This window comes from Chiloscyllium plagiosum, unplaced genomic scaffold, assembly GCF_037043375.1.
Source record: "Chiloscyllium plagiosum isolate Xiang-an unplaced genomic scaffold, Cpla_swu_hap1 HiC_scaffold_46, whole genome shotgun sequence".
NCBI lineage: Eukaryota > Metazoa > Chordata > Chondrichthyes > Orectolobiformes > Hemiscylliidae > Chiloscyllium > Chiloscyllium plagiosum.
Genome location: NW_028270184.1, coordinates 62264194 through 62280387, shown reverse-complemented (window position 1 = coordinate 62280387; position 16194 = coordinate 62264194).

Here is a 16194-nt window from a genome sequence, read left to right as displayed (position 1 = left end):
CTGTGTAGGAACATTGAGCAGATTTACCTAAATGACAATGTAATCGGTGACCAGAGCACGTTAAGCAAGTCCAGATAAAATGCATTATCGCACAGAAAGAAGCCCATCAAATCCAAACTGGCTCTCTGTAGCAGAATCCCATATTCTCACTCCCTATACGTCCCCCAAACTCTGCATGTTTACTTCCCTCAGATCTGATATAATTGTTTTTATCAATTATTCATCTTCTCCTCTGCCTGCACCACCATAATAGGCAGTATGTTCTGCATATTTCCAGCCAATACAGACAGCAGAAACAATGGCTCATCTCCCACTGTCTCAAAGTCGGGGTGGCGTTTTTGCCGGTTTGATGGTGAGGTTGGGGAGGCGCAGTGGTAGTTTGGCGCACTGATCTTTACACCGCTGAGGCTAAACTCCAGCTCACAGACACCTCCTCCTACTGCCCCCCTGACCATGACCCCACCATCTCCCACCAACAAACCATCATCTCCCAGATCATCCATAATCTCATCACCTCAGGAGATCTCCCATCCACCGCCTCCAACCTCATAGTCCCACAACCTCGCACCGCCCGTTTCTACCTCCTGCCCAATATCCACAAATGTGACTGCCCCGGCCGACCCATTGTCTCAGCCTGCTCCTGCCCCACTGAACTCATCTCTGCATACCTCGACACGGTCCTGTCCCCCTTAGTCCAAGAACTCCCCACCTACATTTGGGACACCACCCAAGCCCTCCACCTCCTCCATGATTTTCGCTTCTCCGGCCCCCAACGCCTTATCTTCACCATGGACATCCAGTTGCTATACACCTCCATCCCCCATCACGAAGGCCTTCAAGCCCTCCACTTCTTCCTTTCCCGCTGACCCAACCAGCACACTTGCACTGATACCCTCCTTCGACTGACTGAACTGGTCCTCACTCTTAACAACTTCTCCTTCCAATCCTCCCACTTCCTCCAAACCAAAGGAGTAGCCATGGGCACCCGCATGGGCCACAGCTATACCTGCCTCTTCATCAGAAATGTGGAACAGTCCATCTTCCGCAGCTACACTGCACCACCCCACCACCTTTTCCTCTGCTACATCGATGATTGTATTGGTGCTACCTCCTGCTCCCACGAGGAGGTTGAACAGTTCATCCACTTTACTGACACCTTCCACACCGACCTCAAATTCACCTGGACCATCTCAGACTCCTCCCTCCCCTTCCTAGACCTCTCCAAATCTATCTTGGGCAACTGACTCAACACGGACATTTACTATAAACCGACCGACTCCCACAGCTACCTAAATTACTCCACCTCCCACTCTGTCCCCTGTAAAAACGCCATCACATATTTCCAATTCCTTCATCTCTGCCACATCTGCTCCCAGGAGGACTAATTCGAATACCGAACAACTCAAATTGCCTCCTTCTTCAAAGACCACAATTTCCTCTCCGACGTGGTCGACGATGCTCTCCACCGCATCTCCTCCACTTCCCGCTCCTCCGCCCTTGAACCCCACCCCTCCAATCGTCACCAGGACAGAACCCCTCTGGTCCTCACCTTACCCACTGTGGTGTAAAATTCCAAGCAGTGGAATGTGGTGAAACGGTTAAAAAATTATGTCCCAATACATGTGTGAATCTAACCGGAATGGAGGTGTTGCTTAGTCCCGTGTGAATCTTATTACACACCTCCCCGTGTGAATCTTCTTATCTGTATGTAACCAGAATGGAATGTGTTTTTTAGCCTTGCTCTGCTGTTCACATGAATGTTTATATCTGGAAAAGAGTATATCAGCTGGAGAAGTCTCCAGTTCGGTGAGTCTGCTCCGGGGTTACGTTTAACCGCCGAGCGTGGGTTGTTGGCAACCGCTCTACGAGAACTGACGGCTCCCAGTTTTGGTAACATGTAGAGTGAGTATAAGCCAGACCCGTTCTGGCGACGCTGCGGGGAATAAAATGCCCATATTCTAGCAGACTCGCCTCTTGGTCGTTTGTTCTGTGTCAGACTACTCTCCTACGAACCTGACCTTGAGAATTTTTTAAAACATTTGGCGTAGTCGAGCAGGGTCAATCGCAATTGAGGAGAGATTTTGATACAGAACAATGTTTTGGAAAAAGACTAAGAAACCAGAAGAACAAACTGTGGAGGTCCCGACCGTCCCGGGATGGCATGGATGTGGGCATGTACGTGGCAGTTTGTTTGAGAGAGGATCCCAGTCCTGCCGAAGAACCCCTTGCCTGGGGTACAGCGGAGGATGTGGGCATGTAAGCGGAGTTAACAGAATTGAATGGGATTGAACTGAACTGAACTGAGTGGAACTGAAGTGAATCAAATTGAACGGAACAAAATGGAACTGAGCTAAATTGAATTGAAATGGACGGAACTGAATTGAACACAATTAAATTGAACTGAACAGACCTGAACTGAGCTGAATTGAACTACACTGAATTGACTGAACTGAAATTAACTGAAACGAATTGAACTGAATTAAGCATAATGTAACACATGTATTGGGCCAAGCAGTGGAATGTGGTGTAAAGTTCCAAGCAGTTGAATGTGGTGAAACGGTTAAAAAATTATGTCCCAATACATGTGTGAATCTAACCGGAATGGAGGTGTTGCTTAGTCCCGTGTGAATCTTATTACACACCTCCCCGTGTGAATCTTCTTATCTGTATGTAACCAGAATGGAATGTGTTTTTTAGCCTTGCTCTGCTGTTCACATGAATGTTTATATCTGGAAAAGAGTATATCAGCTGGAGAAGTCTCCAGTTCGGTGAGTCTGCTCCGGGGTTACGTTTAACCGCCGAGCGTGGGTTGTTGGCAACCGCTCTACGAGAACTGACGGCTCCCAGTTTTGGTAACATGTAGAGTGAGTATAAGCCAGACCCGTTCTGGCGACGCTGCGGGGAATAAAATGCCCATATTCTAGCAGACTCGCCTCTTGGTCGTTTGTTCTGTGTCAGACTACTCTCCTACGAACCTGACCTTGAGAATTTTTTAAAACATTTGGCGTAGTCGAGCAGGGTCAATCGCAATTGAGGAGAGATTTTGATACAGAACAATGTTTTGGAAAAAGACTAAGAAACCAGAAGAACAAACTGTGGAGGTCCCGACCGTCCCGGGATGGCATGGATGTGGGCATGTACGTGGCAGTTTGTTTGAGAGAGGATCCCAGTCCTGCCGAAGAACCCCTTGCCTGGGGTACAGCGGAGGATGTGGGCATGTAAGCGGAGTTAACAGAATTGAATGGGATTGAACTGAACTGAACTGAGTGGAACTGAAGTGAATCAAATTGAACGGAACAAAATGGAACTGAGCTAAATTGAATTGAAATGGACGGAACTGAATTGAACACAATTAAATTGAACTGAACAGACCTGAACTGAGCTGAATTGAACTACACTGAATTGACTGAACTGAAATTAACTGAAACGAATTGAACTGAATTAAGCATAATGTAACACATGTATTGGGCCAAGCAGTGGAATGTGGTGTAAAGTTCCAAGCAGTTGAATGTGGTGAAACGGTTAAAAAATTATGTCCCAATACATGTGTGAATCTAACCGGAATGGAGGTGTTGCTTAGTCCCGTGTGAATCTTATTACACACCTCCCCGTGTGAATCTTCTTATCTGTATGTAACCAGAATGGAATGTGTTTTTTAGCCTTGCTCTGCTGTTCACATGAATGTTTATATCTGGAAAAGAGTATATCAGCTGGAGAAGTCTCCAGTTCGGTGAGTCTGCTCCGGGGTTACGTTTAACCGCCGAGCGTGGGTTGTTGGCAACCGCTCTACGAGAACTGACGGCTCCCAGTTTTGGTAACATGTAGAGTGAGTATAAGCCAGACCCGTTCTGGCGACGCTGCGGGGAATAAAATGCCCATATTCTAGCAGACTCGCCTCTTGGTCGTTTGTTCTGTGTCAGACTACTCTCCTACGAACCTGACCTTGAGAATTTTTTAAAACACCCACCAACCTCCGGATACATCGTATCATTCTTCGTCATTTCTGCCACTTCCAGACAGACCCCACCACCAGGGATATATTTCCCTCTCCACTTCTATCAGCATTCAGGAGAGACCACTTCCTCCGCGACTCCCTCGTCAGATCCACACCACCCACCAACCCAACCTCCACTCCCGGCACCTTCCCCTGCAACCACAAGAAGTGCAAAACTTGCGCCCACACCTCCCCCCTCACCTCCCTCCAAGGTCCCAATGGATCATTCTATATCTGTCGCAAATTCACCTTCGCGTCCAACATTTACTGTATCCGCTGCACCCGATGTGGTCTCCTCTACATTGGGGAGACAGGCCGCCTACTTGCGGAACATTTCAGGGAACACCTCTGGGACACCCACACCAACCAACCCAACCGCCCCATGGTGGAACACTTTAACTCCCCCTTCCACTCCGCCAATGACATGCAGGTCCTTGCCCTCCCCCATCATCACACCCTGGCCACACGACGCCTGGAGGAAGAGCATCGCATCTTCCGCCTAGGCATCCTCCAACCATGAGGGATGAATGTAGATTTCTCCAGCTTCCTCATTTCCCCTCCCCCCCCACCTTATCTCAGTCCCAACCCTCGGATTCAGCTCTGCCTTCTTGACCTGCAATCTTCTTCCCGACCTCTCTGCCCCACCCCCTCTCCGGCCTATCACCGTCACCCTCACCTCCTTCCACCTATCGCATTCCCAGCACGCCTCCCTCAAATTCCCTCCCCGCTACCTCTTCTCTCAACCCGCTTGGCGCACTAGTATCATTCCTGAAGAAGGGCTTATGCCCAAAACGTCGACTCTCCAGCTCCTCGGATGCTGCCTGGCCTGCTGTGTGTTTCCAGCACCACATCTTTCAACTCCCGCTGTCTCAAAACCTTACATCTGATCTTAATTCTTATGCCATCACCCATCGAATACAGATATTTTTGTCTGCTATCTGTAGGTCTGTTGTAATCTTATACAGCTCTATCAAAAATATATTCTACATCTTCACTTCAAAGAAAATAGCAATTTCTTCAAATCAATCCAGTGACAGCATTTTCTTCATCAGTGAACCACTCCAGTAAGCCTGTACTCCACACTCTGAAGATCACTCATGTCCTTCATTGTTGATGTCTATTTTGTTCCACAAATCCAGACGACGCAAGTTTTCTGCACAACAGCAGTAGCTTTATTATTGGACAGCCGGCGAGAGTTTCGAAGCATCTCTAAAGTAGCTGAGTGTATACTTGCAGAGGCTGTTCTTCCTGAATCTCTGCCTTACCCACAGAGACAGTATATTTAATAGGAATTAGACAAAGGCAAATCAGTCACATGGGCGATTGTCAACAGATAGTTTAAAGTAGGTAATTATGACCTTACAAAGCTTGATGAATGGCGATGTCATGTGATAACGTGTGATGGATTACAGAAACTGATTATCGTATTGTTCATGTTTATGTGTTGATGGGAAGAGATTAAGGCAGAAGGGTTCTTCTTTCAGTTAATGGGGGATTCACTTACCTATGCTCATATGGAGGGAATGTAAGATAATGGGACCAGGAGGCAGTTTAACAGGCTTGTACCCAGGACTCTCAGTCTTGTCTGGCAAGGGCAAATTCGTCTGTCTGGGGATATGGTGGAATCCACATGTCCTGAAAGAGAAGCAAATTATGGAACTGGCCCCTCTGTGGTATTTTAACTTCCTCATTCTGATCAGGAATCTGTTGACCAGAATTGGATGCAATGAATCACTGTGACCTAACTAGAGCTTTGTCAAGGGTTAGCATCTTTTCCGTGTACAAAGTTAAAAATCACACAACACCAGGTTATAGTCCAACAGGTTTAATTGGAAGCATACTCGCTTTCGGAGCGACGCTCCTTCATCAGGTGATAGTGGAGGGCTCCTGATGAAGGACCGTCACTCTGAAAGCTTGTTTGCTTCCAATTAAACCTGTTGGACTATAACCTGGTGCGATTTTTAAATTTGTACACCCCAGTCCAACACAGGCATTTCCAAATCACAACTTTTCCGTGAGTTTGTTATAATTCCCTCTATTAATGAAGTCGAGCATCCCATATGTTTTCCTCAAAAAAACGTATGTTCTCTCTCCGTTAATGATTTGTTCCCCATTCCTGCTATCATGCTTTCTGTATCTGTGCCATTCAAATTATATATTCCCTTTCTACATTGCTTCGTGGGCGGCACGGTGGCACAGTGGTTAGCACTGCTGCCCCTCAGCGCCAGAGACCCGGGTTCAATTCCCGCCTCAGGCGACTGACTGTGTGGAGTTTGCACGTTCTCCCCGTGTCTGCGTGGGTTTCCTCCGGGTGCTCCGGTTTCCTCCCACAGTCCAAAGATGTGCAGGGTCAGGTGAATTGGCCATACTAAATTGCCCATAGTGTTAGGTAAGGGGTAAATGTAGGGGTATGGGTGGGTTTCGCTTCGGCGGGTCGGTGTGGACTTGTTGGGCCGAAGGGCCTGTTTCCACACTGTAATCTAATCTAATCTAATCTAATCTAAACTGTAATCTAATCTAATCTAAAAAATGCATCAACTTGCAAGAAACATATTCCATTCAAAATATTATCTCTCGTTCCACACATTCTACCCCCTGGAAAACAGAACAGCACAGCACAGGAATAATCGGCCCACTACGTCTGTACGGATCATGATGCTATTCCAAACTAATTCAATCTCCCTGTATATGATCCATATTCCTGACAACCCATGCCTGCTTATGTGTCTGTTCAAATGCCTCTTGAACGTTGTGATTGTTTCTGCTTTTACCAACTCCCAGGAGAGTACATTCTAGTCACTCACCACCTTCTGCTCAAGAAACTTGTCTGACACAGCTTCCTTTAAACTTGCAAAGATGTTGTTGGAAATGCTCAGCAGGTCATGCAGCATCTGTGAAGAAAACGCAGTTAATGTCTCGGTTCTGGTCACCCTTCAACAGAAACATTAACTCTGATTTCTCTTCACAGGTGCTGATAGAACTGCTGAGTTTTTTCCAGAAACTTCTGTTTTTCTTTCTGGTTTACAACATCTGCTGTTCTTTCGGTTTTCATTTCCTTTGAACTCCCCCCTCTCCCCTTAAATCTATGGCCTCGAGAATTTATCATTTCCACCATGGAAAAAGATTCAGATTATTCAATCTGTCTGTGTCTCTTGGATTATTCCGCAGCCACTGACTTTCGAAAGACAGCAATTCAAGATTTTCCAACCTCTCCCAATCCAGGCAACATCCTGGTAAACCTGTTTCCACCCTCTCCAAAGCCTCTACATCCTCCTTATAACGTGGTGATCCAAACAGCACAAAATACTCCAAAGGTGGCCTAATGACAGTTTTATATTCACTCCCCTGACAGAAGAAAGCTTTATTCCTGATGAAGGGCTTTTGCCCGAAACGTCGATTTTACTGCTCCTCAGATGCTGCCTGAACTGCTGTGCTCTTCCAGCACCACTCGTCCAGGAGAAGGCAAGCCTGCCATCCACCTCCTTCACCACTTTCAGGGAGCCGTGAACTTCCACCTGAAGATCCCTCTGTATATCAATGCTGCTCAGGACCCTTCCGTTTAGTGTATACATTCCTCGTACAATGAGCCTCCCAAAATGTATCACCTCACACTTATCTGAATTAAAATCTATATGCAATTTCTCCACATAATCTTCCAACTGACCTCTTCCTTGCTGTATCCTTTGACAACATTCTTCATGATTCACAACTTCGTGAGTTTGTACAATCTACAAACTTGATAATTAAATCGTTTACATTTTCAAACTAATCATTTATATATTACAAACAACAGATGTCCCAGTTCTGATCCTTGTGGAACAGCACTAGCCACAGACCTCCAGCCGGCAACATACCCCTGCACAACTGTTGTTGAGAGAAATATCAAAGAGGAGCCTTCAGTTCTGTGCTGTGCAGCACGACCGACGTTAATTCAGAGCTCCTTACTAATGCATGATGGGAGAGTTCCCTCTCTGGCTCCCCCAGCCAAGTCCAGCATTTTGCTGCATTTCCTTCATACGTTCCGGTAATATATCCCCCCTGACACAATCTCCTGAGGTTGAGATGTCAGCTTGGAGGTTTCTCTGCTCCCTTTTCCAGTTTCTGATTCACTACCGTTCTGCAACTTCTCCTCTCAGCTCATGCAGTTGCTTGGCCAGTTCTTTCACAAATTGTTTAACCCTATCTTTCCCATTGTACATCTCGTGCCCTCCCACTGCCACACCCTCTGGCAGCTGCTTAGTCCATACAGTCACTAATTCAAAGGTGAACAGCCCCGTTCCCTTTGCTGGGCTTGCCCTCAGTTTCATTGGGATGATGGGAAATACTCTAACCCATCCCTGCCTGTCTCTGTCAGGGCCTTAGTCAGACTAGCTGTCAGTGTCTGCTTCATTCCTTCTGCTGTACCTGAGCTCTGGGGGTGGTGTGGGAGATGGGATTTCTGTTCAGTATCAAACAGGGCACATATGTGTTTAACTACGTGTCCTTTGGTCAGAATCTGCAGGGGAATGCTTCCACCCACTGCATAAACCTATTTATTAAGACCCAGCAGGATTTCCTTCCCTGGGCTTGGGATGGAGGTGTATGTAAAATCCACCTGTAATTATTCCCATGTGCTTCTGGGTCTCAGCTGCTCGATCCACTTTATCCTGATTGCTTTCTCTGGCTCACATAGTGTACAGACTACACACCTTCGACAAAACCTCTCCCTGTTCCAGGCCACCCCGGTAGTGGGTCATCTGATATTGCATGGTATCCTGCCCAATATGGTTCAGCCCATGATATGTTTTTAATAATGTTTGTCTTATACAGTGTCGTGGCACTGCTGGATCATCCAGACTCTGCCTTGTCCTATTATTGCCCCACACTTTTCCTGTTCCTGTTTCTCCAGTTGTGTGATTGTTTCTAAGAATGTCTTTAAACTTTCCTTTCTCGCTTCTGTAGCTACTGTCACTGCCACTTCCCCAAATGTCTGCACTGTTTCAGTCAGTATTTTACCTGTCTTACCCACATGCTCACTGCCCTGTTGGTGTGGAGTTTCTACTTTTGTAAGCTCTTATCTTCATCATTGTTGCTTCACTGGGAAATTTAGCTGTTTCCACTAACTCTCTGACCTGTTCCTCATGCTCTATGTGGCCCCCAGAGGGTGATGTACCCTCACAGAGCCCAGGCCAACACATGGTCATGAACGATGTCAAAGACATGCTGTGTACATGCTTCCTCCCTGTCTCCTGGCTAATGCCAGTGCTTCTTTCAGGGCTTTAGATGGCTCTGACAATTCTGGATATTACTTACAAAATTCCCACAGTAGTTGAACAATCCTAAGGTCTGCCTTACGCCCTTCACGGTGTGTGGGTGGACAGTTTTAATATCATAGTTTTTGGTTCAGCTGGGACTGTCTCCTCACGCTTCATGATTTGATCTCCCCAGTATGATATCCCTACCTTCCCAGTTGCACTCTCTGTGAGTTAATTTTAAGCCCGGCCTGGATGACCTGACCCAATACTCTGTTTAATATCCAGATATGTCCTATATCACCGACTGAGATGATAAGGTGTTGGTAAGATCAATTTGACTAACTCCATCAGCTATATACCAGTGGGAAATACTGGAATATTGTGGGATTCCTGAGGTAACTGCATCAAGGTGTACTGTTTAGTCAGACAGCTATCCGGCTTCTGTCAATTAATAAGGGATACTGTCAGTCTGACGATTCTCTGCTTCTCTCCATCTGTCACTGTCACGATTACTGCCTCCTCAGCCCCAGCTTTGATGGGATCCTGTTTGTATGGGGAGTGAGAGGGCCCTCGATCTTTACAAGATCTACAGATAATAACCCACATTCCTGTTTGGGTTACCCACACCGCTGAGTGGGTCCTAGCTGTAACTTCCAAGATTCCCTGACTGTCACACTCTCCCTGCAATTCAGCTACTTTGGTGATGTCGCCAATTATTTTCTTCCTGTCCCATTACTGGCTGGAGCGTCCCGATGTTATAGTCCAGGTCTCTACATCAATAGTTGCTCATAATTGTTCTAAAATGCCAACTCCCAGAATGGTCCTTTCCTCAGTTTCACACTCCCATATCTGAATGCATTTTGATCCTGATCTACATCGGCACTGGTTCCTCCAGCTTCATCCAGCTTCCTCAGTTCCCACTCCGACTGCTCTCATTTTAGTAGTTGAGAGGGTGAGGGGTAAATCCATATCGGTAACTGATATAGATGCTCCTGTGTTAACATCATGTGTTGCTGGAGCCCTAACAGCATGTCAATAAATATTCATGGGCTATGCATGTGCACACGTGAACACAGGCCACACACAATGTGAGCACCTATCTCCCTCTCTCTGCCTATGTTCCTTGTCTATATGCACTTTTCTGCTTCCCTTGCAACATTGCGAGTCTGGTTCCCCTCCCTGTACTGCAGCTATTCCCTTGTGTTTCTGAGTTTGCCTCAGCTCTCATGGCCCAATTCAGAATTTGTTTAGAATTATCTCCCACTGGGAGTCCCATGTTTGTAATTACAGTTACATGGGGTCCCATGTCATCTTTTAAATAAATCAAACAAATTTCATCACAGGCTGGGGTTTGGTGATCCCCCGTGGTCCTTATACACCTCAATCTTCCTCTCTGTACGATCCTTCATATTACCCTTGGGGCCCTGAGTCACTAAGGTTAATTTAGCCCATTCAGCCTGTCCCCTTCCCAGTGTGTCCCTGTAATATCTGTAAATGCCTGGAGGCACTGATCGGCTGTGCACTGGGGGGAACCAGCTCACACCCTCACCCTCTCATTGCAGCGACAGATTCTGCTGTACACGTCAGGGCATCTTGGACTGAAAGGTTTTTGCCTGACATCCTTATTAGTGAGATTGGGTATTTCAATTAATTCATCCATATTCTCCCAAAAAGACCCATTATAACAATTTCTCTATCAGGCTGGGTGTTCATTCACCAGCATCTGTCATTCAGCCGGGTAAACGGTTCGGGTTTGGTTTCTGTCAGTTCCCTTTGTTGCCCCCTCCTGTCTGTCCAAGTTTGAGTTTTGATGCCAGGCGGTGCCATAGACACGGCCTTCTGGACTTTACAGGGTGGTGGGTCATCCCACCCAATGCCGGCCCTCTCTCTATCCATACAGGCATAGAGACATAGAGATGTCAGCATGGAAACAGATCCTTGGGTCCAACTCATCTATGCCGACCAGATATCCCAACCCAATCGAGTCCAACCAAACCTTTCCTATTCATATACTCATCCAAATACATTTTAAATGTTGCAATTGTACTAGCCTCCACCACTTCCTCTGGCAGCTCATTCCATCCACATACCATCCTCTGCATGAAAACGTTGCCCCTTAGGTCTCTTTTATATCTTTTCCCTCTCACACTAAACCTATGCCCTCTAGTTCTGGACTCCCCAACCCCAGGGAAAAGACTTTGCCCAGTTATCCTATCCATGCGCCTCATAATTTTGTAAACCTCCATAAGGTAAACCCTCAGCCTCCGACACTCCAGGGAACACAGACCCAGCCTGTTCAGCCTCTCCCGAAAGCTCAAATCCTCCAACCCTGGCAACATCCTTGTAAATCTTTTCTGAACCCTTTCAAGTTTCACAACATCTTTCCGATAGGAAGGCAACCAGAATTGCGTGCAGTATTCCAACAGTGGCCTAACCAATGTACTGTACAGCTGCAACATGACCTCCCAACTCCTGTACTCGGTACTCTGACCAAGAAAGGAAAGCATACCAAAAGTCTTCTTCACTACACTATCTACCTGCGACTCCACTTTCAATGAGCTATGAACCTGCACTCCAAGGTCTCTTTGTTCAGCAACACACCCTAGAACCTTATCATTAAGTGAATAGGTCCTGCTCAGAATTGCTTTCCCAAAATGCAGCACCTCGCATTTATTTGAATTAAACTCCATCACCACTTCTCAGCCCATTGGCCCATCTGGTCCATATCCTGCTGTAATCTGAGGTAACCCTCTTCGCTCTCCACTGCACCTCCAATGTTGTTGTTATCTGCAAACTTACTAATTGTACCTCTTATGCCCCCACTGGTCCTCACCTACCACCCCACCAATCTCCATGTACAGCGCATCATCCGCCGTCACTTCCGCCACCTCCAAACAGACCCCAGCACCAAGGATATATTTCCCTCCCCTCCCCTATCAGCTTTCCGTAGAGACCACTCCCTCCGCGACTCCCTTGTCAGATCCACACCCCCCACCGACCCAACCACCACTCCCGGCACCTTCCCTTGCAACCGCAGGAGGTGCAACACTTGCGCCCACACCTCCCCCCTCACTTCTCTCCAAGGCCCCAAGGGAAACTTCCATATCCGCCACAGATTCACCTGCACCTCCACCCACATCATCTACTGCATCCGCTGCAGCCGGTGTGGCCTCCTCTATATTGGGGAGACAGGCCGCCTACTTGCGGAGCGATTCAGGGAGCACCTCTGGGCCACCCGGACGAACCAACCCAACCAACCTGTGGCACAGCATTTCAACTCCCCCTCCCACTCCACCGAGGATATGCAGGTCATTGGACTCATCCACCGCCAAACCACAACAACCCGACGGTCGGAGGAGGAGCGTCTTATCTTCCGACTGGGAACCCTCCAACCGCAGGGGATGAACTTGGACTTCACCAGTTTCTTCATCCCCCCTCCCCCCACCTTGTCTCAGCCGGATCCTTCCAGCCCGGCACCGCCTTCCTGACCTGCAGTCTTCTTCTTGACCTCTCCGCCTCCACCCTACTCCGACCTATCACCCTCACCTTGACCTCTTTCCACCTATCACATTTCCAACTCCCCTCCTCCAAGTCCCTCCTCCCTACCTTTTATCTTCTCCTGCTGAACACTCTCTGCTCATTCCTGAAGAAGGGCCTGTGCCCGAAACGTCGAATCTCCTGTTCCCTGGATGCTGCCTGACCTGCTGTGCTGTTCCAGCAATAAAGTTTCAACTTTGATCTCCAGCATCTGCAGACCTCACTTTCTCCACAAATCATTTATGTAAATTACAAAAAGTAGAGGACTCAGCACCGATTCCTGTGGCACTCCACTGGTCAGAGGCCTCCAGTCTGAAAATCAACCCTTCCCGCCACCCTCTGTCTTCTATCTTTGAACCAGTTCTTATCCAAATGGTTAGTTCTCCCTGTATTTCATGAGATCTAACCTTACTAATTAGTCTCCCATGGGCAACCTTATCGAATGCCTTACTGAAGTCCAAAGAGATCACATCTATTGCTCTGCTCTCATCAATCCTCTTTGTTACTTCTTCAAAAACTCAATCAAGTTTATGAGGCATGATTTTCCATGCGCAAAGCCATGTTGACTATCCCTAATCAGTCCTTGCCTGTGCTGGCTGTATTAGAACTACCCAGGCTTTACAGCATTCTGAGAGCAATAATTTCAGACTCTGAATTCGGCCTTTTATGTTATAATCTGTTTTTTCATTGACAGCTGCAAACCTTGTTTCCTTATTTGTTTCCCAGCCCTAACTCCATTCCCCATGGCATTGAGGCACTACCATTTCTGCTATTTAATCTCTCCTGCCTTCCCCCGTGTGACAGATTTTCATTTTGTCTTTGTCTCACCCTCACCTTACTCACAACCTGTTACAATTCTGATGGTTCCCAGGCCTCTGTAACTTTCACTGCGCCCCCTGGGACAATGGCACGAGTTTTGAGTTCTCTTCCTCCAGAGATAATCGGAAATCTTTCTGGCTGCAGTTTCCCCCAGATTTTATTTTCAAGTATTTGTGAGAATTCATCAACAATTCCAAGCATTTGGATGTAATCTGTGACTCTCCCACAGATGTGCAGGTTTGCTCTATTGGCTGTGCTAACATGGTCTGTAGTGTGCAGGTTAGGTGGGTTGGGTTAGCCATGGTAAATGTGGGGTTATGGGGATAGAGTGGGAGAGCAGGTCATTGCACACTCGATGAGCTGAGTAGCCTCTTTCTGCACCTCAGGGATTCGAACGAGTTGTGATTGTCATCACATTTTCCTGATGCCCGGTTCATTCAGCTCAGGTACACATGCTGCCTTTGTGTTTCTGTGGACGCTCACTCACTCCTTTTCTTCTGTTTACATCAATTTCTCACTGTAGGTGAGGCTGAGAATGAATTTGTAAATACAAATATTCCAACCAAAACCACCCACAGGTCAGGACCTGTTTCTGCTGCTGCCGTCACTCACAAGGAACAGGAAAATAAAAGTTCAGTCACGAAACTTACAGGAGCATAGAGATTATAACCACCAGGAAATGCTGAACAGCTCAAAACGCTTTTCTCAAGAAAAGAGGAGTCTGAGAGACAGAATCAGATGGACAGGTCAGTGTCTGAGTGTTTTCCCAAATCCCTGATTGAATCTTCCTCCCCCACAATCTCAGGTGCCTCACCACTCACTGGGTCATTGAGAAACTCTGCCGTTACAATGAGAACTGTCTTTGCTGTCGCCTCTCCTCGTGCTTCCGCCTAATCCCCACTTCACTCCATTAAATCCCAGCTGTCTCTAGCCCACCCACATGGGCATGTTAAAGAGCATGACAGGAGAATGGATTAAACCGAGAGTTCAAAGTCAAAATGAAAGAGGAAGAAGGAAATAAACCGGGTTTGTGGATCCCAGGGGATCCAGACTCCAGGCTGGGTCCTTTGTGGGCATTCCCGCAGTAATACGAGACAACATTCCATGATGATAGTTAATCCCGGATGGCAGGAGAGGGACCACTGAACATTAGCAGGTTTAGCTCAAACACAGGAGTTTTGTTCAGTCAGTAAGTATGTTAGACATGGAAGTGAAGTGAGCAGTGAGGGGAAATGTTGCCGAAAGCTGCAGATGGGCAAATTTCATTGGAACAGGAGGAGGCTATTCAACCCTGCAACCCTGCTCTGCCATTCAATAGATCATGGCTGATTTCTGGCCTAACTTGCAATTTTCAAAACTCTCCAAACTCATCAATAAACTCCTCTGCAACAGACAAGATCAACATTGAAAAACTAACGATCTGCAAATACTGGTAAATCAGACACAAAAACAGAAATCGTTGGAAAAATTCAGCAGATTTGGTAGCATCTGTGGAGAGTGAACCTTTGGGGTCAGGTGACCAGCTGAAGCTGACCATTCTGCCTTTTCTGTAACACTCTCTGGAACAGGTTGTCTGTGAGAGGGGGATGAGATTGTCAATAGCAACTGAGAAAACAGGAGGGCATGCTCAATTAGAATAAAACCCATTTTGGAAAAAGTGAGGTCTGCAGATGATCTTCAGGAATGAAGAAGGGCTCATGCCCGAAACGTCGATTCTCCTGCTCCTTGGATGCTGCCTGACCTGCTGCGCTTTTCCGGCAACACATTTTCAGCGCTAAAACCCATTTTGGTCTTGCACTTTTAATTCAACTGCAAATATTATTCATTATCATTTCAAAAATAGGATAATAGACCATAAATCAACTCTTAACGTCACTGGGTCTAGGAAACTGTTACTTCTGACCTGGTCCAGCCGGCATGTGAATCCAGACCCTGAATAATGGGGGTTGCCTCTGAACCATCTTCTGGGCAGTTAGAATGGATGACAAATGCTGCCCCAGGAAGTGATGACACGATCCCATGAACAAACAAAATAAATCCAATCGCTGTGGTTACTTCTGAACTCGCCGGTGTTTCATCAAGCTGGGTATCTGAGTGAATTGCTTCCCACACTGAGAGCAGGTGAATGGTCTCTCCCTGTTGTGTATTCACTGGAGTACAGTGAGGCTGAATAATGTCCTGAACCCAATCCCAGATTGAGAGCACCTGAATGGTCTCGCACTGCTCTCCTGTGAACGGGAGAGATGTAGACACTATCCCAGGGTATGGTGAGTAAAGATATCTCCGAAAGGGATCAAGTGAGAGTAGATCAGGACAAACTGTTCACATGCATGAAAGAATCAGTAATGAGGAGGCACCGATGTAAAGGAATTGACAAAAGAAGCAGATGGGACATGAGACAAAATGTTTTCATGCAGAGAAGGTTTATGGTCAGGAATGCACTGCCAAAGAGTGTGGTGGAGTCAGATACAATGAAGAGGATAGAATTGAACAGTCATTGGAAGAGGATGAATGGGAAGGTTTATGGGGTAAAGGCAGAAGAATAGCATTCAGTGAGGTGATCCTTTGGAGAACTGATGAGCCAATCAGCCTCCTTTTGCACGGTAATAT